This window comes from Stegostoma tigrinum, chromosome 36 (assembly GCF_030684315.1).
Source record: "Stegostoma tigrinum isolate sSteTig4 chromosome 36, sSteTig4.hap1, whole genome shotgun sequence".
Classification (NCBI taxonomy): domain Eukaryota; kingdom Metazoa; phylum Chordata; class Chondrichthyes; order Orectolobiformes; family Stegostomatidae; genus Stegostoma; species Stegostoma tigrinum.
The window spans coordinates 24,774,890-24,799,918 of NC_081389.1; the positions used below are offsets into that span (position 1 = coordinate 24,774,890).

At 49.9% G+C, this 25,029-nt stretch overlaps 1 protein-coding gene across 10 annotated transcripts in view; it reads left to right on the forward strand.

The window, feature by feature from the left end:
• Nucleotides 1-25,029, forward strand: part of LOC125446913 (leucine-rich repeat and immunoglobulin-like domain-containing nogo receptor-interacting protein 1) — a 527,574-nt gene that overhangs the window by 305,457 nt on the left and 197,088 nt on the right. For all 10 annotated transcript variants that reach the window (XM_059640147.1, XM_059640151.1, XM_059640153.1 and 7 more), the window contains one exon: nt 9,236-9,316. The gene's annotated coding sequence lies outside the window, so the exon portion shown is untranslated. The remainder of the gene's footprint in view (nt 1-9,235; nt 9,317-25,029) is intronic.

The following is a 25,029-nucleotide window of genomic DNA, read 5'->3' on the forward strand; positions in this document are numbered from 1 at the left end:
AAACAGGAAAGTGTTTTGATCCAGTTCGGAAACTGTACAATGGGAGATAGTGTGAAAGATTGTGGCTCAATGGGACAGGACAGAAACTGTTTTAAATGGTGTGGTATCTTTATAAAACACAGTCTCCTCCACTTTGAAACACACCCTTTCTTCAATCCATCTAGCCCTTGAATCCTCTCCTGTTGGAAACACTGTCCTCTCTAATTTTCTCTCTATATGTGAATCTTGCAGCCATTTATAATCCTGGCTGTCCCCCTCTCTGGTGCTGTCAGCCTCTCAGTCACACCTCTTACTCTATTGCTATGGCAACTGATTCATTTTCTATGTCACTGATTCCCTTGTAATTGTCACAAGTGCCAGAGGGCAAACTTGGTTGAGGATTAAAGAGATTGTCACCGGGATGTTTCTGTGTGAAAACGTTCAAGTGTTTTCAAGACACAATTGAACAGTGTGTTGTTGAATGATGGTTTGATAAAGGGTTAGCTCCAGTGTACGCTCCCAATGTGCTTCAATCAATACAGGGAGAATATTACTGAAAGCTTGATCTAACGTGCTTCATTCTTTACATCTTAACACATTACCAGGTCCAGATTTCAGCACCAGCCTGTTAAGTTCACAATCGGTTCAAGCCCTGGTACGTTAGAGAGACAGGTATCAGACTGTAGCAAACCCTGTCACAGCCCCAGTGACCTACAGACACCTCATCCAACACTGGACAGCACCGTGAGACAAACACTGAGCAAGATAAGAGGAAAGTGAGGAAAACTCAGAGATAATGAGAACTACAGATGCTGGAGAATCCAAGATAACAAAATGTGAGGCTGGATGAACACAGCAGGCCAAGCAGCATCTCAGGAGCACAGGAGCTGACGTTTTGGCCTAGACCCTTCTTTAGAAAAGGCGCTGGGGGGGAGGGAGCGTTCTGAAATAAATAGGGAGAGAGGGGAGGGGGAACCGAAGATGGTTGGAAAAGAAGATAGGTGGAGAGGAGACAGACAGGCCAAAGAGGCGGGGATGGACCCCGTAAAGGTGAGTGTAGGTGGGAATGTTTGGGAGAGGATAGTGCAGTCCAGGGAGGACAGACAGATCAAGAGGGCGGGATGAGGTTAGTAGGTAGGAAATGGAGGTGCGGCTTGAGGTGGGACAAGGGGATAGGTGAGAGGAAGGACAGGTTAGGGAGGGATGAGCTGGGCTGGTTTTGGAATGCAGTGGGGGGAGGGGACGAACTGGGCTGGTTTAGGGATGCGGTGGGGGAAGGGGAGATTTTGATGCTTGTGAAGTCCACATTGATACCATTGGGCTGCAGGGTTCCCAAGCGGAATATGAGTTGCTGTTCCTGCAACCTTCAGGTGGCATCATTGTGGCACTGCAGGAGGCCCAGGATGGACATGTCATCTGAGGAATGGGAGGGGGAGTGGAAATGGTTTGCGACTGGGAGGTGGAGTTGTTTATTGCGAACCGAGTGGAGGTGTTCTGCAAAGCGGTCCCCAAGCCTCCGCTTGGTTTCCCCAATTAGAGGAAGCCACACCAGGTACGATGGATACACTATACCACATTGGCAGATGTGCAGGTGAACATCTGCTTGATGTAGAAAGTCATCTTGGGGCCTGGGTAGGGGTGAGGGAGGAGGTGTGGGGGCAAGTGTAGCATTTCCTGCGGTTGCAGGGGGAGGTGCCGGGTGTGGTGGGGTTGGAGAGGAGTGTGGAGCAGACAAGGGAGTCACGGAGAGAGTGGTCTCTCCAGGAAGCAGACAAGGGTGGGGATGGAAAAATGTCTTGGGTGGTGGGGTCGGATTGTAGATGGCGGAAGTGTCGGAGGATGATGCATTGTATCCAGAGGTTGGTGGGGTGGTATGTGACGACGAGGGTGATCCTCTTTGTGGTTATTGCAGGGACGGGGTGTGAGGGTTGAGTTGCAGGAAATGTGGGGTATACAGTCGAGTGTGTTCTCGACCACTGTTGGGGGGATGTTGCGGTCCTTGATAAATGGGGACAACTATGTTCTCTGTGTTAGTTACTCCATTCGCAGCCAATCAGTAGCAGGGCAGTGAGGGCCTGGGCCTGGGTCTGGGTCGGGGCCTGGGCCTGGGACCAGGACTGGGTCGGGGTCAGGGCCTGGATTGGGGCGTGGGTCTGGGTCGAGGCCTGGGACCGGGCCTGGGCCTGGTTCTGGGTTGGGGTCAGGGCCTGGGCCCGGCCATGGGCCTGGGTTGGGATCGTGGTCGAGCCTGGGTTGGGATCGGGGTCGAGCCTGGGCCTGGGCCTGGGTTACTGAATCTGGAGACTTCAAGTGTTTCAGAGTGACATCAGTGTTCGCTGATCGGGGGGATATCACAGCAAGTCAACTGGCTGCAAAATGCACAACAGCAATTCTGGGAATGCAGTGACCCACACACCCCCCCACCCCACCCAGTGCATCAACACCCCCCACCAGTGCATTGATTCCCCCCCAGTGCAGCATCCCCCACCCCACCCGAGCACAGTGATTCCCCCCTCCAAGTGCAGAGAATGCGTGTCACTGGTTTGCGTTGTTACTTGACTCTGACTGTAGTCCTACAGGTGAAATAGCTGGTCTCTCAGTGACCTGTACCTGAGCGCTGTTCAAGCCGTAGCCTAGCAACAGTCTCACCTTCATTAACAACATGAATAAGAGAAATGAGAAGGTACATCTGGGAAAATTAATGGGATTTTTTGCAGCAGGTACCACAAACACTTCCTGATCAGTATGAAACTCAAAACTGACAACTTACATTCAAGTGAACAGACAGCAATAAATATTCGCTCAATCTGAAAAGTTTTCTTCATGTTTTATGTTCTTGTGCGAACACAAGTTTATAAAAAATTACAATCACAGAAAAGTTAATAGTTTGTTTTGTAGCCTCTTCATTCTTGGCCTAATTTCTGATCACCTAAAGCTCTGACATTGGAACAGCTTGTATTTATTTCTCCAATGCTTTGATCTCAGAGAATGAGGTGCCTCGTGGGCAAGAGCAGGAATTCATGTAGTATCTGACTCCAACTCTGAACGCTCATCGACTCTTCAATCCTCAAACGAGAGATAGAAATCTTCATAGCCCCTTCTCCTCATCGCAATCCCCACGGTGATCATCAAGCAGAGTCTCTTCACAGCATAAAGCATACACAACGTGGAAATGGAGAGGCCAGAGTTTTAGGTGAGGTGGCCATTGGGGGTGTAAAAGGCGAGGGTTTTAGATGAGGTGGGCATTGGGGGTGTAAAAGGCAAGGGTTTTAGATGAGGTGGCCATTGGGGGTGTAAAAGGCAAGGGTTTTAGATGAGGTGGCCATTCGGGGTGTAAAAGGCGAGGGTTTTAGATGAGGTGGGGATTGGGGGGGTAAAAGGTGAGGGTTTTAGATGAGGCGGGGATTGGGGGGGTAGAGGGTGATGGTTTTAGATGAGGTGGGGGTTTGGGGGTAAAAGGCAGGGGTTTTAGATGAGGTGCGGATTGGGGGGTAAAAGGTGAGGGTTTTAGATGAGGTGGGGGTTAGGGGGTAAAAGGTGAGGGTTTTAGATGAGGTGGGGGTTGGGGGTAAAAGGTGAGGGTTTTAGATGAGGTGGGAGTTGGGGGTAAAAGGTGAGGGTTTTAGATGAGGTGGGAGTTGGGGGTAAAAGGTGAGGGTTTTAGATGAGTTGGGGGTTGGGGGGTAAAAGGTGAGGGTTTTAGATGAGGTGGGGGTTAGGGATAAAAGACGAGGGTTTTAGATGAGGTGGGGGTTGGGGATAAAAGACGAGGGTTTTAGATGAGGTGGGGATTGGGGGTAAAAGGTGAGGGTTTTAGATGAGGTGGGGGTTGGGGGTAAAAGGTGAGGGTTTTAGATGAGGTGGGAGTTGGGGGTAAAAGGTGAGGGTTTTAGATGAGTTGGGGGTTGGGGGGTAAAAGGTGAGGGTTTTAGATGAGGTGGGGGTTAGGGATAAAAGACGAGGGTTTTAGATGAAGTGGGGGTTGGGGATAAAAGACGAGGGTTTTAGATGAGGTGGGGGTTGGGGGGTAAAAGGCGAGAACTGATGGGGTGTTCGGCCTAATCCACCCTCACCCCCTCCCAAGAGACTGATGGGAAGTTCGACCTATCCAGCCCCCCACCAGTGAAAGTGTCAATGCATAAAGTCACCCCTCAGCCTCCAATTCTCCTATAGCGGGGAGTTGGCATTAGAACTGCAATGCCCTGTACAGCCACAACATGACCCTCCCAACTGCCATTCTCCATGTACTGACCAATGAAGACAAGTGTACCATATACATCCTTCACCACCTTGTCTACCTGCAAATCCACTTTCGAGGGACTTTGCATCTGTACCCCTCGGTCTCTTTTCTCAGCCACACTCCCCAGGATCTTACCATTAACTCTGTAAGTCCTGCCCTGATTGGCCTTTCCAAAATGCAGCACCGCACATTTATCTAAATTAAACTCCATCTGCCACTCCTCAGACCATTGGCCCATCTGATCAAGGTCCAGTTGTACTCTGAGGTAACCTTCTTCACTGTCCACTGCACCTCCAATTTTGGTGTCATCTGCAAACTAACTGACCATACCTCCTACAGTCACATCCAAATCATTTATATAAATGATGAAAAGCAGTGGACCCAGCACTGATCCCTGTGGCACACTGCTGGTCACAAGTCTCCCTTCCAAACAAAAACCCATCCTCTGTCTCTGATTTTCAAGCCAATTTTGTATCCAATTGGCTAGCTCCTCCTGGGAGCCATGTGTCCCATATTCCCAGCGTTTACAGAGAGAGTGAAATGCTGAGCCCTACGTTTTTCCATTTTCTGGTTGGTTTTTTTAACTATTAGCCCAAGCGAGTGGAAAGGGACCAATTTGCTCCAATTTAAATAAAACCTTACAGTTTAGTAACATCCTTTCTATAGCAGTGAAGTTAAAGAGATTGAGAAAGAAGTGGGAGTCAGGGGAAGGAAGGGGCAGAATTTGGGAGAGAGAGTGAGGAAGAATACAGTAGGGTTAGTGATATTCCTAACATTACAGCAAAACCAAAACAAACTCTTAATTGTGAGTTTAACGATGTCTGGAAGGATTCAACCTTTGGTGTTTCCTGGTCAAATTAAACAATCTGTTTGTTCCAGACTAGAACAGATCAAACCCAGTTTAAATCTAAAACATCTGGACCCCATGTAGCAACATTTGGGCACTGAGGCTTCCCACAAATCCAGCAGCTGATCTCTGTTTTCTTCAGGAAAAACGCCGGTGTGGAGTTCATGTTTTCTCACAGGCTGCTTGGCAATGAAACCATATTTATTGCAAGGAATGAGGATAATTGTATTCAAGTTCAGGGACCAGCCCTACTTTCTGTACAGCATTTATCACCAAAGCACAACACCATAAAAATAGCACCTCACCGCCCCCCCACCACCTCTCCCACCCTGAGGCAGCTCCCTTCCCTCGCTCCCCAACATGTTTGTGCGTTACAGTGACGCATGAAGCGCAAATTACAACACACACAGTTTCTCTTACAGCATTAACAACATTCCTGTCTGTCAATCTCTTTCCTTCTGCTGTTCAATAGCGTTACTGTGTTGATACTACAGAGTAGCGCCATATTCTGCTACCACCATAGATCCAGGGAATCTGGCTCAACCAGGCATGACCCATAGACATGGTCCTCCTGATAAGGAGTGTTTCTAAACAGAAATAATCACGAAGTGGATATGGAGGATTTCCAGAGATATGGCTGAATCTATTCCTTGTTGCCTTGCGGGATTATCCTGAGAAAGTAGTTTGATACCTTCTCCCAGCCTCAGAGCAGGTACAGCTCAGATTCCCCATCTGCTCCCACCTGGGGCTTCCCAAAAATTGAATGGAGACAATGATACTATGGGTTTGTGTTGGCTGGAATTGAGCAGGTCCAGGGCGAATCTAGTAAGACTCCGGCCTCAGGTCAATAATATTTGATTTGATTTTATTGATCCGATGCCAGAATCTCCTCTGCAGAAGAGGCAAAGCGATGTAATCTGGAAAGGGTTTGCTCTGGTTGAAAGAGTGAAGTTAAGAAATGTTTCCACGCCAGAGGTGTGGGGGGTTGGGGTGAGTGGCAACCTGGAGCTCTCTCTGCCAGAGGGTTGAGCAAAGTCGAGCTGGGCCCCTGACAGATTGTTGTTGGGGGGGTAAATGGGTTTGGACCCAAAGACTGGTGTACGATGCATTCAAACAAGGAAAATGTGCAGGCCACTCAGGCCTGCAAGCCTAGCCCATTATTCAATAAGATCAGGGCCAATCAGATTTTAACCTCAACTTTACATTCCTGAGCCCGGCGTCTCACAGAGGACCTCGATGTAATGTGAAACTGAAGGTAAAGCCCCCACAATGCTGCTCTTGTGAGAGAGAGACAGGACCGACTGCTGGTGGTTTAACCTGAGGGTCACCCAACTTGCGCAAGGGGGCAGTGTTGAGAAGGAGAGTCCCTCGTGGTTACTGTAGCCAGTATGGGAACTGAACCTACCCTACGTTACAAACCAGCCAACTGAGCGAACCAACCCCAGCTGACAGGTAACTAGCCAGTAACTAATAGGTAGTAAACCTGTTCCCTATTCATCAGGGCTGACTTCTGCCGAAGACACTTCCTGGGCATTCAAGGGTACCAGTAGCCATGATTAATGCCCACAGGAAGGATGAGCGTATATACACTGTGAGAAATATACCAGCTCATTTCTGACATGGTAAGATGGTGAAAATAGTGAGGACTGGCCCATTATCAGAAAGACTATGGAGTGAAGATACTACTCAGACAGGGACTCACTGAATAGCAGAGCAGGTGTGAGGGTCGAATGGCCTGCTGTGTTTCCACCATGTAGCCTATTGTGAATTGAGTTCCTGTACTCAGCTGGCAAAGACACAGTTAGATAATAAAAGAACCACAATTGTCGAGTGAGAATGTAACACACAGCAGCGAGAAACTCATTCCTTTCCATTCTGCTCCTCCAGCTGAGAAGATGGGGGTTGATTTTCAACGACAACTCCGTTTTCCAATAACCCTGAACCCCATATCCCATCAGTTCCCAAGGTACCAACAATCTTATAACCACCATCAAAAATATCCTCCGTGATGGGGCAGCAAATAAACTCAAGGATGGAGAATCCTAAAGTACCGAGATAACATGCTGGTTGGAGGGTGAAGCAATTTCAACACATTTCAGCTCAAACTATATTGACATTTATCTTGAACTGACATTGAGATCAAAGCTCTCTAACTAAGGGCAATTGTCCCTCGGTAATTACCCTGTAGGGTCGCACTGTCCCTCAGTATTTACCCTGTAGGGTCGCACCGTCCCTCAGTGTTTACCCTGTAGGGTCACACCGTCCCTCAGTATTTACCCTGTAGGGTCGCACCGTCCCTCACTATTTACCCTGTAGGGTCGCACCGTCCCTCAGTGTTTTCCCTGTAGGGTCGCACCGTCCCTCAGTATTTACCCTGTAGGGTCGCACCGTCCCTCAGTATTTACCCTGTAGGGTTCAACCGTCCCTCAGTATTTACCCTGTAGGGTCGCACCGTCCCTCAGTATTTACCCTGTAGGGTTCAACCGTCCCTCAGTGTTTTCCCTGTAGGGTCGCACCATCCCTCAGTGTTTTCCCTGTAGGGTCGCACCGTCCCTCAGTATTTACCCTGTAGGGTCGCACCGTCCCTCAGTATTTACCCTGTACGGTCGCACCGTCCCTCAGTGTTTACCCTGTAGGGTTGCACTGTCCCTCAGTATTTACCCTGTAGGGTCACACTGTCCCTCAGTGTTTACCCTGTAGGGTCGCACTGTCCCTTAGTGTTTACCCTGTAGGGTCGCAGCGTCCCTCAGTGTTTTCCCTGTAGGTTCACACTGTCCCTCAGTGTTTACCCTGTAGGGTCGCACTTTCCCTCAGTGTTTACCCTGTAGGGTCGCACTGTCCCTTAGTGTTTACCCTGTAGGGTCGCAGCGTCCCTCAGTGTTTTCCCTGTAGGGTCACACTGTCCCTCAGTGTTTACCCTGTAGGGTCGCACTGTCCCTTAGTGTTTACCCTGTAGGGTCGCAGCGTCCCTCAGTGTTTTCCCTGTAGGTTCACACTGTCCCTCAGTGTTTACCCTGTAGGGTCGCAGCGTCCCTCAGTGTTTACCCTGTAGGGTCGCACTGTCCCTCAGTGTTTACCCTGTAGGGTCGCACGATCCCTCAGTGTTTACCCTGTAGGGTCACACCGTCCCTCAGTGTTTTCCCTGTAGGGTCGCACCGTCCCTCAGTATTTATCCTGTAGGGTCACACTATCCCTCAGTGTTTACCCTGTAGGGTCGCACCGTCCCTCAGTGTTTTCCCTGTAGGGTCACACTGTCCCTCAGTATTTACCCTGTAGGGTCGCACTGTCCCTCAGCGTTTACCCTGTAGGGTCGCACTGTCCCTCAGTATTTACACTGTAGGGTCGCACTGTCCCGCAGTGTTTACCCTGTAGGGTCGCACTGTCCCTCAGTATTTATCCTGTAGGGTCGCACCGTCCCTCAGTGTTTTCCCTGTAGGGTCACACAGTCCCTCAGTATTTACCCTGTAGGGTCGCACTGTCCCTCAGTATTTACACTGTAGGGTCGCACCGTCCCTCAGTGTTCACCCTGTAGGGTCGCACTGTCCCTCAGTGTTTTCCCTGTAGGGTCGCACCGTCCCTCAGTGTTTACCCTGTAGGGTCACACTGTCCCTCAGTGTTTACCCTGTAGGGTCGCACTGTCCCTCAGTGTTTTCCCTGTAGGGTCGCACCGTCCCTCAGTATTTACCCTGTAGGGTCACACCGTCCCTCAGTGTTTACCCTGTAGGGTCGCACCGTCCCTCAGTATTTACCCTGTAGGGTCACACTGTCCCTCAGTGTTTACCCTGTAGGGTCACACTGTCCCTCAGTGTTTACCCTGTCGGGTCGCACCGTCCCTCAGTGTTTACCCTGTAGGGTCGCACCGTCCCTCAGTGTTTACCCTGTAGGGTCGCACTGTCCCTCAGTATTTACCCTGTAGGGTCGCACCGTCCCTCAGTATTTACCCTGTAGGGTCGCACCGTCCCTCAGTGTTTTCCCGGTAGGGACACACCCAGAAGTTACAATCCCTTTCTCTCCAATGAGTAAATACCACTTAAGTTGCACATTTTGCTTCGAGTTATTTCACAAACCAATAACCTAAGCATTCATTTTCTAGTTTATGTTTTAAATAAAATGCCTGTCGTGTTTGCACCAAATTCGGATCCAATTATTTGGTCTTTGCTTTCTTTCAGTGTATGTGCACAATTATCCAACATTCTCCACAACAAAGGTGACCCACTGGGCCTGAGGATTCCCACCAACATTTGGTGCAGGCAAGTGAAACATTATTTTAACCTGATAACCTCTTGTTCTGTATCTCTCACTTACTGACTATTTGAGGTGAAATCGTACAGGGGCCAGTTTCTTTTCTGCCCTCGCAGAGCGAGCTGGTGGTTCGGTCACAGTACCTTTGTGGGTTTGCTCAGTCGGGTTGCGGGGGGGATCCAGCTGGTGTTGGATCAGTTTTATCTGAGACACATCACACACATTGTCTTGCGGCTAAAGGCAGGATGGAGCAAACATGGTGTCCTTCCTCAGAGCAATGCTCGGATCCAGCTCACCCTGAGCTCAACCAGTGGGTAACTGTATTTAGGTACATTCTGAAGCTGGGAGACAGTTTCTGATGATTGCGATGTTGGGGAAAGACTCTGATGAATGGGGGTCTGCAATTCAGATAGCAACAGATCAGGGAGATGGGTCAGCCTTGGTCAAGCAAACATCATTGCATCAGACAGAGAGGTTCTGCTTCGTTTCAATCTCCTCGCTGTTGAAGTGATCACTGCATGGCATCCCAGAATATCTTCCTCTGGAACAAAAGTCACTGAACCCCTGAGAGAAATTAGAGATCAGGAGCGCAAAGCTCAGGACGGGTTCCATAACACTGACCAGTTTGGTTTTGAGCCATTTCTCTGCTGTCTTCCTGGGGATGAACAGGTTAATCCGGAGATGGAGCAGAGGATTCGCTGAGTAAACAGGGTGTTCCCACAGCCTGACCCAGACCAGAGCGTCCTGCAGCTGATGGCTTGTTTGGAAACTTCCAAAACATGAATCAGTTCATTTGGAAAATAAAAATTCACATTGTCTTCCAGTGCAATCAGTCAGAAATAATTTGAAAAGAGATTTAAAATGTTAGCAGTAATGAGGTTTTCACTTTGAATGCTGCATATTTCTTTTTACAGCTTTGATCTGACACCAGTTTACAGAGCAGCACATCACATTGCAAACATGATAAGCATTCTGTCTCCCGTCAACAGTGATGGCAATCTCTCCCATTACGTTGGCAACACAGCAAGATCCCATCATACTGCAAAAAACTGTCAGTCACTGTGCCCAAGGGTCTGACATTAAGCAATGACGTTCCTCCATAAAAACCCAGGAGAATTTGGTACTCTTATTCAACACCATCAAGAAACGCTCAGACAGTGTGGTCTTACCCCACTACTGACCCTCCAACAGTGTGGCACTCCCTCAGCACTGACCCTCTGATAGTGCGGCACTCCCTCAGCACTGACCCTCCAACAGTGCCCACTCCCTCAGCACTGACCCTCCGACAGTGCCCACTCCCTCAGCATTGACCCTCCGACAGTGCGGCACTCCCTCAGCACTGACCCTCCGACAGTGCGCACTCCCTCAGCACTGACCCTCCAACAGTGTGGCACTCCCTCAGCACTGACCCTCTGTTAGTGCGGCACTCCCTCAGCACTGACCCTCCAACAGTGCCCACTCCCTCAGCACTGACCCTCCGACAGTGCCCACTCCCTCAGCACTGACCCTCCGACAGTGCCCACTCCCTCAGCACTAACCCTCCGACAGTGCGGCACCGTCCCTCTGATAGTGCAGTGCTCCCTCAGCACTGACCTTCTGACACAGCTGAAATATTTTGGTGCTTTGGGAATTGATACATCTGCTTTTAATTACATGTCAAATTGGGAGGCATCTGATGTATTTTATTTCATAAATATTTAGACTTGATTACAGCTGTTGATTTCCTTTAATTACTGAATGAAATGGAGCTCAGCAAAGAATCAAGTGGATTTGTTTTTCTCTTTAAGCCTGTGTGTATGTACTGGATCGGGTTTAATGTCAATGTTCTGAGCAATGGCATGACTGCAGTTTGAGCTGTGGCTATTAAGGTGTTGGTCACAGACTTAGCCAGCAGCTCCATGACTAGGCCAGACTAACAGAGAAATCCATCAGAAAAATTAGCTCTGTATGTTCCACAGTATGAAACATCTCCGAACGTTTTACATTTATATCGTGCCTTGTATGGTCTGGTGATAGCCCAGAGCAACCAGGTGCTCTTAAAGTGTCTTCACTCTGTCCAAAGGAATTACAGCTCAATTACAGTCAGCCCTCTGAAATAGCAAGGCAAAACTGTATTTTATGGACTAAATAAAAAGCTGAAAGAACCACGGATGTTGGAAATCAGAAACAAAAACACAAACTGCTTGAAAAGCCCTGCAGGCCTGGCAGCATTTGTGGAGACAAATCAGAATTAACATTTCGGGTGTTTTGAGGAAGGGTCACTCAACCCGAAACGTTAACTCTGATTTCTCTCCTCAGATCGTGCCAGACCTGCTGAGCTTTTCCAGCAGTTTCTGTTCTGGTTTCTGTGTTTTACAGGGTTGTACAGAGCAGTTGATCGTATAAACATTTGCCCAAGGAGACAGTAGGGACAGAGCTGGCTGTGGGAATGAAGCTGATCCAGAGGAGTGAGTGAATTATTTTCGCTGGTACAGGATGAGTGCTCTCTTTCTGAACAGATGGGAAATGAGTACCGAGCTCCTCTCTGATGAGGTGTGTGTTGGGGGAGGGGGAAAGCCATCGCAGGCTCACTTTGACAATGGTCGGGTGGAGAGCTCTCCTTCATGTCCTGACCAATTTTTATCCCCTGCTCACCATCATGACATTACCCTGTGGGTGTGACAGTGTTGTTGTGCATAAATAGATTGAAATAGTGTCCAGGCTATGGGGAAAATGCGGGTGATTGGCACTTGGGCACAATGGGCTGAATGGCCTGTTCTGTACCATACCAATTTGGTGATATTGATGCAAAATCCTTTCTTTGCAACAACAGCTCCTCTTGGAAGCTGTATGTTTGCTGTCGGGCGGGCGGGGGGGTGCGGAGAGAGAACATTTAAATTGGTCAATATTTTCAAAGATTCTGTGACACAGTTCTGGAGCAGACAGGACATGGAGCTGGTTCTTCTGGCTTAGAGACATAGACACTGACACCGAATCCTAACAGTCCCTCACGCTGATTGGTCAGCAGGCTTGTTTCCGATAGGATAGCTGATCAGACAAGGTCGCTGTGCCCTCCCTGTACAAAGAACAAAGAAAATTACACCACAGGGACAGGCCCTTCTGCCCTCCAAGCCTGTGCCGATCCAGATACTCTATCTAAACCTGTCGCCTATTTTCCAAGGATCTGTATTCCTCTGCTCCCTGCCCATTCATGTATCTGTCTAGATACATTTTAAATGACACTATCATGCCCTCCTCTACCACCTCCGCTGGCAACATGTTCCAGGCACCCACCACCCTCTGTGTAAAGAACTTTCCACAAATATTTCCCTTAAACTTTCCTCCTCTCACTTTGAACTCATGACCCCTGGTAATTGAGTCCCTCACTCTGGGAAAAAGCATCTTGCTATCCACCCTGTCTATACCCCTCATGATTTGGTGGACTCTATCAGGACCCCCTCAACCTCTGTCTTTCTAATATAAATAATCCTAATCTACTCAACCTCTCTTCATAGCTAGCACTCTCCATACCAGACAACATCCTGGTGAACCTCCTCTGCATCCTCTCCAAAGCATCCACGTCCTTTTGGTAATGTGGCGACCAGAACTGTACACAGTACTCTAAATGTGGCCGAACCAAAGTCCTATACAACTGCAACATGACCTGCCAATTCTTGTACTCAATACCCCGCCTGATGAATGCCGTATGCCTTCTTGACTACTCTATCGACCTGCGTTGCCACCTTCAGGGTACAATGGACCCAAACACCCAGACCATCTACACCCTCCTCCAAATCATTTCTGTATATCACAAACAACAGTGGTCCCCACACGGATCCCTGTGGAACACCACTGGTCACAGTTCTCCATTTTGAGAAACTCCCTTCCACTACAACTCTCTGTTTCCTGTTGCCTAGCCAGTTCTCTATCCATCTAGCTCGTACACCCTGGACCCCATGCAACTTCACTTTCTCCACCAGCCTACCATGGAGAACCTTATCAAATGCCTTACTGAAGTCCATGTATATGACGTCTGCAGGCCTTCCCTCACTTATCAACTTTGTCACTTCCTCAAAGAATTCTATTCTTCCCTGCACAAAACCATGTTGCCTATCACTGATAAGCCCATTTTCTTCCAAATGTAAATAGCTCTTATCCCTCAGTATCTTCTCCAGCAGCTTCCCTACCACTGACGTCAGGCTCACCGATCGATAATTACCTGGATTATCCTTGCTCCCATGATGCTGCTGGGCCTGCTGTGTTCATCCAGCCTCACATTTTATTATCTCGGATTCTCCAGCATCTGCAGTTCCCATTATCACTGACTTGTCCACCCTAATGCCTTTTAGAATACCCAGCACTTACCCCCCTCCTTATGCTGACTTAACCTAGAGTAATCAAACATCTATCCCTAACCTCAACATCCATCATGTCCCTCTCCTCGGTGAATACCGACACAAAGTACTCATTAAGAATCTCACTCATTTTCTCTGACCCCTCACATAACTTGCCTCCTTTGTCCTTGAGTGGGACAGCCCCTTTCTCTAGTTACCCTCTTGCTCCTTATGTATGAATAAATAGCTTTGGGATTTTCCTTAACCCTGTTTGGTAAAGATATTTCGTGACCTCTTTTAGCCTCTTAGTTCCTCATTTCAGATTAGTCCCACTTTTCTGATATTCTTCCAAAGCTTCATCTGTTTCCAGTCACCTAGGCCTTATGTATGCTTCCTTTTTCCTCTTTGCTAGTCTCACAATTTCACCTGACAGCCATGGTTCCCTAATCTCGCCCTTTCTATCCCTCATTTTCACAGGGACATGTCTGTCCTGCACTCTAATCAATCTCTCTTTAAAAACCTCCCACATATCAAATGTGGGTTCACCCTCAAACAGTTGCTCCCAATCCACATGCCCCAGCTCCTGCTGAATTTCGCTATAGTTGGCATTCTCCCCCTAACCCCCCCCCCCACCCCCCAGTTTAGAACTCTTCCTTTAGGACACTCCTATCCTTGTCCATGAGTATTGTAAAACTTACGGAATTGTGGTCGCTATTTCCAAAGTAGTCCCCTACTGTAATATCAACCACCTGGCCGGGTTCATTCCCCAGCACCAGGTCCAGTATGGCCCTTTCCCGAGTTGGACTACATACATACTGCTCTAGAAAACCCTCCTGGACACATCTTACAAATTCTGCTCCGTCTTGACCCCCAACACTGAGGGAATCCCAGTCAGTGTTGGGAAAATTAAAATCTCCCATCACCACTACCCTGTTTCTCCTACACCTTTCCATTATCTGTTTACATATTTGTACCTCTATCTCACGCTCGCTGTTGGGAGGCCTGTAGTACATTCCCAGCATTGTTACTGCATCCTTCCTATTTCTACCCATATTGCCTCACTGTTTGAGTCCTCCACGGGGCCCTCCTTCACTGCGGCTGTGATATTGTCTTTGACCATTACTGCAACTCCTCCACCCCTTTTACCTCCCTCTCTATCCCGCCTGAAGCATCGATATCCTGAGACAACTAGTTGCCAGTCATGCCCTTCCCTCAACCAAGTCTCAGTATTAGCAATAATATCATACTCCCAGGTACCGATCCAAGCCCTAAACTCATCTGCCTTACCTACTACACTTCTCGCATTAAAACAAATGCACCTCAGACCACCTGTACCTTTATGTTCATCATCTGTTCCCCACCTACTATTCCCTTTAGTCACACTGACTCCATTATCTAGTTCCCACAGGCTTCCATTACTACCTCTTTTCTGTCCAATATTTGGTTCCCATCCCCCTGCCACATTAGTTTAAACCCTCCCCCACAGCATTAGCATAAGCACCCCCAAGGACATTGGCTCCAGTCCGGTTCGGGTGTAGACCGTCCAATTTGTAATAGTCCCACCTTCCCTGGAAATGGTTCCAATGTCCCGAAAATCTGAACCATTCCCTCCTACACCATCTCTCAAGCCACGCATTCATCATAGCTATTCTTTCATTTCTGCACTGACTAGCACGTGGCACTGGTAGCAATCCTGAGGTTACTACCTTCGAGGTCCTACTTTTTAACTTGGTTCCTAACTCCCTAAATTCTGCTTGTAGGACCTCATCCCATTTATTACCTATATCATTGGTGCCGAATATGCACCACGACAGCTGGCTGTTCACCCTCCCCCTTCAGAATGTCCTGCAGCCGATCTGAGGCATCCCTGACCCGTGCACCTGGAAGGCAACATACCATTCAGGAGTCTCGTTTTCGGCCACACAACTTCCTATCTACTCCCCTAACAATTGAATCCCCTATGACTAAAGCCCCTCCATGCTTTTTCCTACCCTTCAGTACAGCAGAGCCAGCCACGGTGCCATGAACCTGACTACTGCTGCCTTCCCCTGGTGAGCCATCTCCCCCAGAGGTATCCAAAATGGTATAATGAAATGTGAGGCTGGATGAACACAGCAGGCCCAGCAGCATCTCAGGAGCACAAAAGCTGACGTTTCGGGCCTAGACCCTTCATCAGAGAGGGGGATGGGGTGAGGGTTCTGAAATAAATAGGGAGAGAGGGGGAGGCGGACCGAAGATGGAGTGAAAAGAAGATAGGTGGAGAGGACAGTATAGGTGGGGAGGTAGGGAGGGGATAGGTCAGTCCAGGGAAGACGGACAGGTCAAGGAGGTGGGATGAGGTGAGTAGGTAGGAGATGGAGGTGCGGCTTGGGGTGGGAGGAAGGGATGGGTGAGAGGAAGAACAGGTTAGGGAAGCAGAGACAGGTTGGACTGGTTTTGGGATGCAGTGGGTGGAGGGGAAGAGCTGGGCTGGTTGTGTGGTGCAGTGGGGGGAGGGGCGAACTGGGCTGGTTTTGGGATGCAGTGGGGGAAGGGAAGATTTTGAAGCTGGTGAAGTCCACATTGATACCATTGGGCTGCAGGGTTCCCAAGCGGAATATGAGTTGCTGTTCCTGCAACCTTCGGGCGGCATCATTGTGGCACTGCAGGAGGCCCATGATGGTCACGTCATCCAAAGAATGGGAGGGGGAGTGGAAATGGTTTGCGACTGGGAGGTGCAGTTGTTTATTGCGAACCGAGCGGAGGTGTTCTGCAAAGCGGTCCCCAAGCCTCTGCTTGGTTTCCCCAATGTAGAGGATGCCACACCAGGTACGATGGATACAGTATACCACATTGGCAGATGTGCAGGTGAACCTCTGCTTAATGTGGAAAGTCATCTTAGGGCCTGGGAAAGGGGTGAGGGAGGAGGTGTGGGGGCAAGTGCAGCATTTCCTGCGGTTGCAGGGGAAGGTGCCGGGTGTGGTGGGGTTGGAGGGCAGTGTGGAGCGAACAAGGGAGTCATGGACAGAGTGGTCTCACCGGAAAGCAGACAGGGGTGGGAATGGAAAAATGTCTTGGGTGGTGGGGTTGGATTGTAGATGGCGGAAGTGTCGGAGGATGATGCGTTGTATCCGGAGGTTGGTGGGGTGATGTGTGAGAATGAGGGGGATCCTCTTGGGGCGGTTGTGGTGGGGGCGAAGTGTGAGGGATGTGTTGTGGGAAATGCGGGAGACGCGGTCAAGGGCATTCTCGAGCACTGTGGGGGGAAAGTTGCGGCCCTGGAAGAACTTGGACATCTGGGATATGCGGGAGTGGAATGCCTCATCGTGGGAGCAGATGCGGCGGAGGTGGAGGAATTGCGAATAGAGGATGGAATTTTTGCAGGAGGGTGGGTGGGAGGAGGTGTATTCTTGGTAGCTGTGGGAGTCGGTGGGCTTGAAATGGATATCAGTTACAAGCTGGTTGCCTGAGATGGAGACTGAGAGATCCAGGAAGGTGAGGGATGTGCTGGAGATGGCCCAGGTGAACTGAAGGTTGGGGTGGAAGGAGTTGGTGAAGTGGATGAACTGTTCGAGCTCCTCTGGGGAGCAAGTGGCAGCGCCGATACAGTCATCAATGTAACGGAGGAAGAGGTGGGGTTTGGGGCCTGTGTACGTGCCGAAGAGGGACTGTTCCACGTAACCTACAAAGAAGCAGGCATAGCTGGGGCCCATGCGGGTGCCCATGGCCACCCCCTTAGTCTGTAGGAAGTGGGAGGAATCGAAAGAGAAGTTGTTGAGGGTGAGGACGAGTTCGGCTAGGCGGATGAGGGTGTCGGTGGAGGGGGACTGGTCGGGCCTGGGGGACAGGAAGAAGCGGAGGACTTTGAGGCCATCTGCATGTGGAATACAGGTGTATAGGGACTGGACGTCCATGGTGAAAATGAGGTGTTGGGGGCCAGGGAATTGGAAGTCCTGGAGGAGGTGGAGGGCGTGGGTGGTGTCATGGACATAGGTAGGGAGTTCCTGGACCAAAGGGGAGAAAATAGAGTCCAGATAGGTGGAGATGAGTTCGTTGGGGCAGGAGCAGGCTGAGACGATGGGTCGGCTAGGGCAGGCGTGTTTGTCGGTTTTGGGAAGGAGATAGAAACGGGCCGTGCGGGGTTTGGGAACAATGAGGTTGGAGGCTGTGGGTGGGAGGTCCCTTGAGGTGATGAGGTCATGAATGGTGTTGGAGATGATGGTTTGGTGCTCGGGGGTGGGGTCATGATCGAGGGGGCCTGCACATCTGCGAATGCGGTATACTGCATCCACTGTGCCCGGTGTGGCTTCCTCTACATTGGGGACCGCTTTGCAGAACACCTCCGCTCAGTTCGCAATAAACAACTGCACGTCCCAGTTGCAAACCATTTCCACTCCCCCTCCCATTCTTTAGATGACATGTCCATCATGGGCCTCCTGCCGTGCCACAATGATGCCACCCGAAGGTTGCAGGAACAGCAACTCATATTCCGCTTGGGAACCCTGCAGCCCAATGGTATCAATGTGGACTTCACCAGCTTCAAAATCTCCCCTTCCCCCACCGCATCCCAAAACCAGCCCAGTTCATCCCCTCCCCCCACTGCACCACACAACCAGCCCAGCTCTTCCCCTCCACCCACTGCATCCCAAAGCCAGTCCAACCTGTCTCTGCCTCCCTAACCTGTTCTTCCTCTCACCCATCTCTTCCTCCCACCCCAAGCCGCACCTCCATCTCCTACCTACTAACCTCATCCTACCTCCTTGACCTGTCCGTCTTCCCTGGACTGACCTATCCCCTCCCTACCTCCCCACCTATACTTTCCTCTCCACCTATCTTCTTTTCTCTCCATCTTTGGTCCGCCTCCCCCTTTCTCCCTATTTATTCCAGAACCCTCACCCCATCCCCCTTTCTGATGAAGGGTCTAGGCCGGAAACGTCAGCTTTTGTGCTCCTGAGATGCTGTTGGGCCTGCTGTGTTCATCCAGCCTCACATTTCATTATCTTGGATTCTCCAGCATCTGCAGTTCCCATTATCACTGATCCAAAATGGTATACCTGTTTTGGAGGAGATGGCCGCAGGGGACACCTGCACTGCCTTCCTGCTGTTTCTCTGCCTTTTGGCCACCCTTTCCCTTTCTCCTTCATCAATCCTAATCTGCAGTGTGACCAACTTGCTAAACATGCTATCCACGACCCCCTCAGCATTGCGGATGCTCCAAAGTGGGTCCATCAGCAGCCCCAGAGCCGTCATGCGGTCTAACAAGAGCTGCAGCTGGACATAGGAGTCAGGGACATCAGCCGCGTCCCTGAGCTCCCACAATGAGCAAGAGGAGCATAAGAAGGGTTTGGGATCTCCTGCCATTTTTACTTTTTAAGCTTAGCTTAGTCCTACTGTAACATCAAATAGTAGATAAATGAAATGAAGAAAAAATCACTACTAACCAGCACACGATTAAAAAAAAGGAAATCCTTACCTTATCTACACACCAGAGTCTTTTTTTGGGTCAGAGGAAGAGGGCGGGTCGGAGACACTACGCATGTACTGTCTTGGGTTTAGCCACTGCCCAAATATATCAGTTCACTCTCCTTCCCAGAACGCAATTCTACCGCTCCCACTCACTCCGCGGGCGAAATGAAGAACTTACCGTCCCGGCAGCCCCCTGGTACTCTCCCTCACTGCTCCCACTGCTGCTGCAAAAATGGGGGGGGCAAGGCCCAATCCACGTGAACTGGCACCGACTGTCTCAGGCTCTGTCTCAGCGGTAATCCTTAGCCACCCACAGAGTCCTGGAGAAACTGCACACTATCCACCGGAGCTCACGTTCCAACCCTTCATCAGAATTGAGGGTGGCTTAAAATAGTGAAGCTGGACACATACAGATAAGGAAGGACACCACTTTGATTGGGACAACACATCCATCCTAGGACAAGCCAAACAGAGACATGCACAAGAATTCCTAGAAGCATGGCATTCCAACCGGAACTCCATTAACAAACACATTGACTTGGAGCCAATCTACCATCCCCTGAGAAAAAGAACAGGAAATGACATCACCAACCCAAGGAAACCTAACCAGATAAATAGAAAGCGGGACATAACACCAGCGCTTTGTCGGAGGCTCACTGATGATGTTACCTAGAATGGTGACGAAACGTCTGAAAACTAACCTTCCAGCTCAGCGAGCAAACTCACATCCAGAACCTCAACCTGAGCTACAAATCTTCTCAAAACTCGCTAGTGAAGTTGGAGTTTGGGCAGGTGGGAGAGAGGGATCCCGGACAGAGAGAGAGATACAAAGGGGGCAGGTGGGAGAGAGGGATCCCGGACAGAGAGAGAGATACAAAGGGGGCAGGTGGGAGAGAGGGATCCTGGACAGAGAGAGAGAGATACAAAGGGAGCAGGTGGGAGAGAGGGATCCTGGACAGAGAGAGAGAGATACAAAGGGAGCAGGTGGGAGAGAGGGATCCCGGACAGAGAGAGAGATACACAGGGGGCAGGTGGGAGAGAGGGATCCCGGACAGAGAGTGAGATAAAGGGGGCAGGTGGGAGAGACTGTGGACAGTAGATGTTGACAGTTGAGAAGCTGAATGATTGAGGGTTATGGTGGAAATGAATTGGGTTAGCTGTGCTGAATGCAGCCACTACAATGTGATAATGGATCTGGAGCTGGTCAGAATGACTGACTGTGTGAAATTGAGCCCATGTTCTAACAGCACTGAGGTGTGGGCTGGCTAAAAAAGACCATGGAATGATGGAACCTGATTTTGAAGTTATTGAAGTCAAGGTTGAGTCCAGATCACTGCAGGGTCCCCAAGCTGTTCTTCCAGCTAGCATTGAGCTTCCTGGAACACTGCTACACGCCAGAGACAGAGATGTTGGCCAGGGAACAGGGTGGAGCGTTAAAGTGGCAGGCAACAGATAGCTCAGGGTCTTTGTTCCAGACAGAGCATGGGGTCCTACAAAGCAGTCCCCCAGTCTATGTTCCATTTCCCCAATCAGGAAATACATTCTCTCCAACTCTCTAGCTCACTGCCTCTCCTCTCAGCCTCAAATTTGCTCATTGAGCAGAAAAACAAGAGCAGCAGATTTGTGATGGTCCATCAATGACCGTGAATGGACCCCACATTCTGTGCCCAGTGGAACATGACCTAGAGGGATCATTCTCCAACCAGCTAGCACAGAGAGCTCCCAGTCTCTGCCTCAACGCCTGAGCGACACAATCCCCTGGAATCAATCATCCATTGAAAAGGGAGGAGGGAAATATTGTGATCCAGGTGAAGGAGGAATACCATGACACATGAGCTCTGTTTCTCTCTCCAGGCATTACCAGATCTGCTGAGTTTCTCCAGCACTCTCTGAGTTTGTTTCTGTAGTATAATGCGGACAGTGAACTTGGTCCTGTACTTTCTTTGATCTTCTCTGCTCTGAATTCCCATCTTGATGGTTCCAACTTGTCCCCAGGTGCCCCAGAGCCAGAGAAGTGGGTTCCAACCCTCTCCCACATTGGGGTTACGGGGTGCTCTCAACCAACTGCAGCCTCTCATGAACTTGACTGTGGTTGCTGAACAGAATCACTGTCTCTTTGCTGGCACAATAACAGTTTCCATTCTTCCAAGCAAATGAAACATTTAGAGACGTTTCTGACAGAGAGAGAGTGAGAGAGAGGCCACAGGCACTAACTCAATGCAGACTTCTTGTCTCTCCCTGCTAGAGTCTCACAAACAGAAGGCTCTCTGGCCCTATTCCCCCTAAATGGGGAAAGGCTTCAGGAATGTGATGCATTAAGAGACACGACGTCACCGTCCAGGATTCTCTCAGGGTTGACATGCAGCTTCACATGGCAGTTAGGAAGGCAGATTCAATGTTAGCATTTATTTCAAGAAGGCTATCAAAAACAAGAGCTAGGATGTGCTGCTGAGGCTCTGTAAGGCTCTGGTCAGACCATGTTTGACACACTGTGAGCAGTTTTGGGCCCTGTATCTAAGGAAGGAGGCGCTAGCTTCGAGAAGTCCAGAGAAGATTTATAAGAATGATCCTAGGGATGAAGGGTTTGCCATATGAGAAGTGGTTGGGGAGTTTGGGTCTGTACTCGATGGAGTTTAGAGAGATGAGCGGGTGATCTGATTGAAGCTTACCGAATACTGAGGGACCTGGGATAGAGTGGACGTGGAGAAGACGTTCGCTCCAGTAGGAGAGGCTAGGACCCAAGGGCACAGCCACAGAGTGAAGGGGCAACCCTTTCGAACCAAGGTGAAGAGGAATATTTTTCTGGCAGTGGGTGAGGAGTCTGTGGAACTTATTGCTGCAGAGGGCTGTGCAGCCAAGTCATTGAGTGTGTTTATCACAGTGTTAGATGGTTCTCGATTAGAAAGGGGATTGGGGGTTACAGAGAATGGGGGTGAGAAACACATCAGCCACGATCAAATGGAGGAGCAGGCTCAATGGGCTGAATGGCCTAATTCTGCTCCTGAATCTTACTGTCTAATGGCCACACTGTGCCATGTATTCTCTCTCTCTCTCTCTCTCTCTCTCTGTGATCGTCAGTTCTTTCTGCAGTTCATCCTGATTGAGATAAATCGGTGTCATGCCCTCCAGTCATTTCATCTCTAATAAAGTTCACCGTCAGGATAACTCTTGGATTGAACTCAATCTGCAGTGCTTAATTTCAGTGCGATTTGTATCAAAGCAGAGAAATGTCACAGGCCACAGACATTTCACTCCCTCTTCCCAGGGAACTCTCACCCCAGCCGTTGGTGTGATGGATTCACTCAGTCTCCCACTCAGCTCAGTTGAAAACAGTGATTGATCTTGTTTCTATTATCCTGCGGCACACACTCAAATGGGTAAACTGTTGGCATTACCGAGTGTGCCAATGCAGCTTTGAATACAGCCTGCGGGGAATTTGTAAAAGGATCAAGGCCCCACGTCTCTGGATGTGACTTGGTAAACTACGTGGAGCTGTTAAAGATATCATTTCATTGGAGGCAGTTCAGAGAAGGTTCATGGGGAGGATCCCTGGTATTGGAGAGACTGTCTTCTGGACAAAGGCTGAACAGGTTGGGACTCTACCCAATAAAGTTTACAACAACGTAGTCATCTCATTGAAACATCTAGGATTTGAAAGGGTCTTGGCAGGGAATGGTTCCCCTCAGGGGAAAGTCTCGGACAAGAGGGCACATGGTCTCCAAGGTGACAATTTAACACAATGAGGAGGAATTTCTTCTCTCAGAGGGTTGAGTGTCAATGGGACAGAGAGCTGTGGGGGCAGGGACCTTGTGTATAGTTAAGGCTGAGATTGAGAGATTCTTGATCGGTCAGGGAATTATGAGTTACAGGGAAAGTTCAGGAAGGTGGATGTGAGGAAGCTGTGATCCTATTGAATGGGGAGCAGGCTGGAGGGGCTGAATGGCCTACTCCTGTTCATATTTCTGATGGTCTTGTGGAGTGTCCAGTAACTGGTGTGTGCTGACAGTCCCTGACACCCTCCATGTGATTGTTCAATCTCTCTGTGATCACCGTCCCCTGCCCAGCTATTGAGCATTCACAGGATTTCTGGCTCAACATTGGGATGATTTTGTGACAAACCAAAATAAAACCCCTTTGTGTTTCTCGTTGCAAGATTTAAAGGTCTGACTGGGTTAATACTGAGCGCTGCCTGATGCAACAGATAGACCATAAGACTATAAAATCATAAGATATAGCAGTGGAAGTAAGGCCATTTGGCCTATCAAGTCCACTCCGTCATTTAAATCATGGCTGATGGACATTTCAACTCCACTTCCCTGCACTCGCCCCGTAGCCCTTGATTCCTTGTGAGATCAAGAATTTATTGATCTCTGCCTTGAAGGCATCCAATGTCCCGGCCTCCACTGCACTCCGTGGCAAAGAATTCCACAAGCTTGTATCGTCACAAACTTGTTAATTACGCCAGCACATTTTTCTCCAAATCATTTACGTTGATCACAAACAGCAGAGATCCTAGCACTGATCCCTGTGGAACACCACAAGTCACAGCCCTCCATTCCGAAAGGCACCCATCCACCGCTACTGTCTGTCTTCAATGACCTAAGCCAGTTCTGTATCCACCTTAATAATAAAATGTGAGGCTGGATGAACACAGCAGGCCAAGCAGCATCTCAGGAGCACAAAAGCTGACGTTTCGGGCCTAGACCCTTCATCAGAGAGGGGGATGGGGGGAGGGAACTGGAATAAATAGGGAGAGAGGGGGAGGCGGACCGAAGATGGAGAGCAAAGAAGATAGGTGGAGAGGGTGTAGGTGGGGAGGTAGGGAGGGGATAGGTCAGTCCAGGGAAGACGGACAGGTCAAGGAGGTGGGATGAGGTTAGTAGGTAGCTGGGGGTGCGGCTGGGGGTGGGAGGAAGGGATGGGTGAGAGGAAGAACCGGTTAGGGAGGCAGAGACAGGTTGGACTGGTTTTGGGATGCAGTGGGTGGGGGGGAAGAGCTGGGCTGGTTGTGTGGTGCAGTGGGGGGAGGGGATGAACTGGGCTGGTTTAGGGATGCAGTGGGGGAAGGGGAGATTTTGAAACTGGTGAAGTCCACATTGATACCATATGGCTGCAGGGTTCCCAGGCGGTATATGAGTTGCTGTTCCTGCAACCTTCGGGTGGCATCATTGTGGCAGTGCAGGAGGCCCATGATGGACATGTCATCAAGAGAATGGGAGGGGGAGTGGAAATGGTTTGCGACTGGGAGGTGCAGTTGTTTGTTGCGAACTGAGCGGAGGTGTTCTGCAAAGCGGTCCCCAAGCCTCCGCTTGGTTTCCCCAATGTAGAGAAAGCCGCACCGGGTACAGTGGATGCAGTATACCACATTGGCAGATGTGCAGGTGAACCTCTGCTTAATGTGGAATGTCATCTTGGGGCCTGGGATGGGGGTGAGGGAGGAGGTGTGGGGACAAGTGTAGCATTTCCTGCGGTTGCAGGGGAAGGTGCCGGGTGTGGTGGGGTTGGAGGGCAGTGTGGAGCGAACAAGGGAGTCACGGAGAGAGTGGTCTCTCCGGAAAGCAGACAGGGGTGGGGATGGAAAAATGTCTTGGGTGGTGGGGTCGGATTGTAAATGGCGGAAGTGTCGGAGGATAATGCGTTGTATCCGGAGGTTGGTAGGGTGGTGTGTGAGAACGAGGGGGATCCTCTTGGGGCGGTTGTGGCGGGGGCGGGGTGTGAGGGATGTGTCGTGGGAAATGCGGGAGACGCGGTCAAGGGCGTTCTCAATCACCGTGGGGGGGAAGTTGCGGTCCTTAAAGAACTTGGACATCTGGGATGTGCGGGAGTGGAATGTCTTATCGTGGGAGCAGATGCGGCGGAGGCGGAGGAATTGGGAATAGGGGATGGAGTTTTTGCAGGAGGGTGGGTGGGAGGAGGTGTATTCTAGGTAGCTGTGGGAGTCGGTGGGCTTGAAATGGACATCA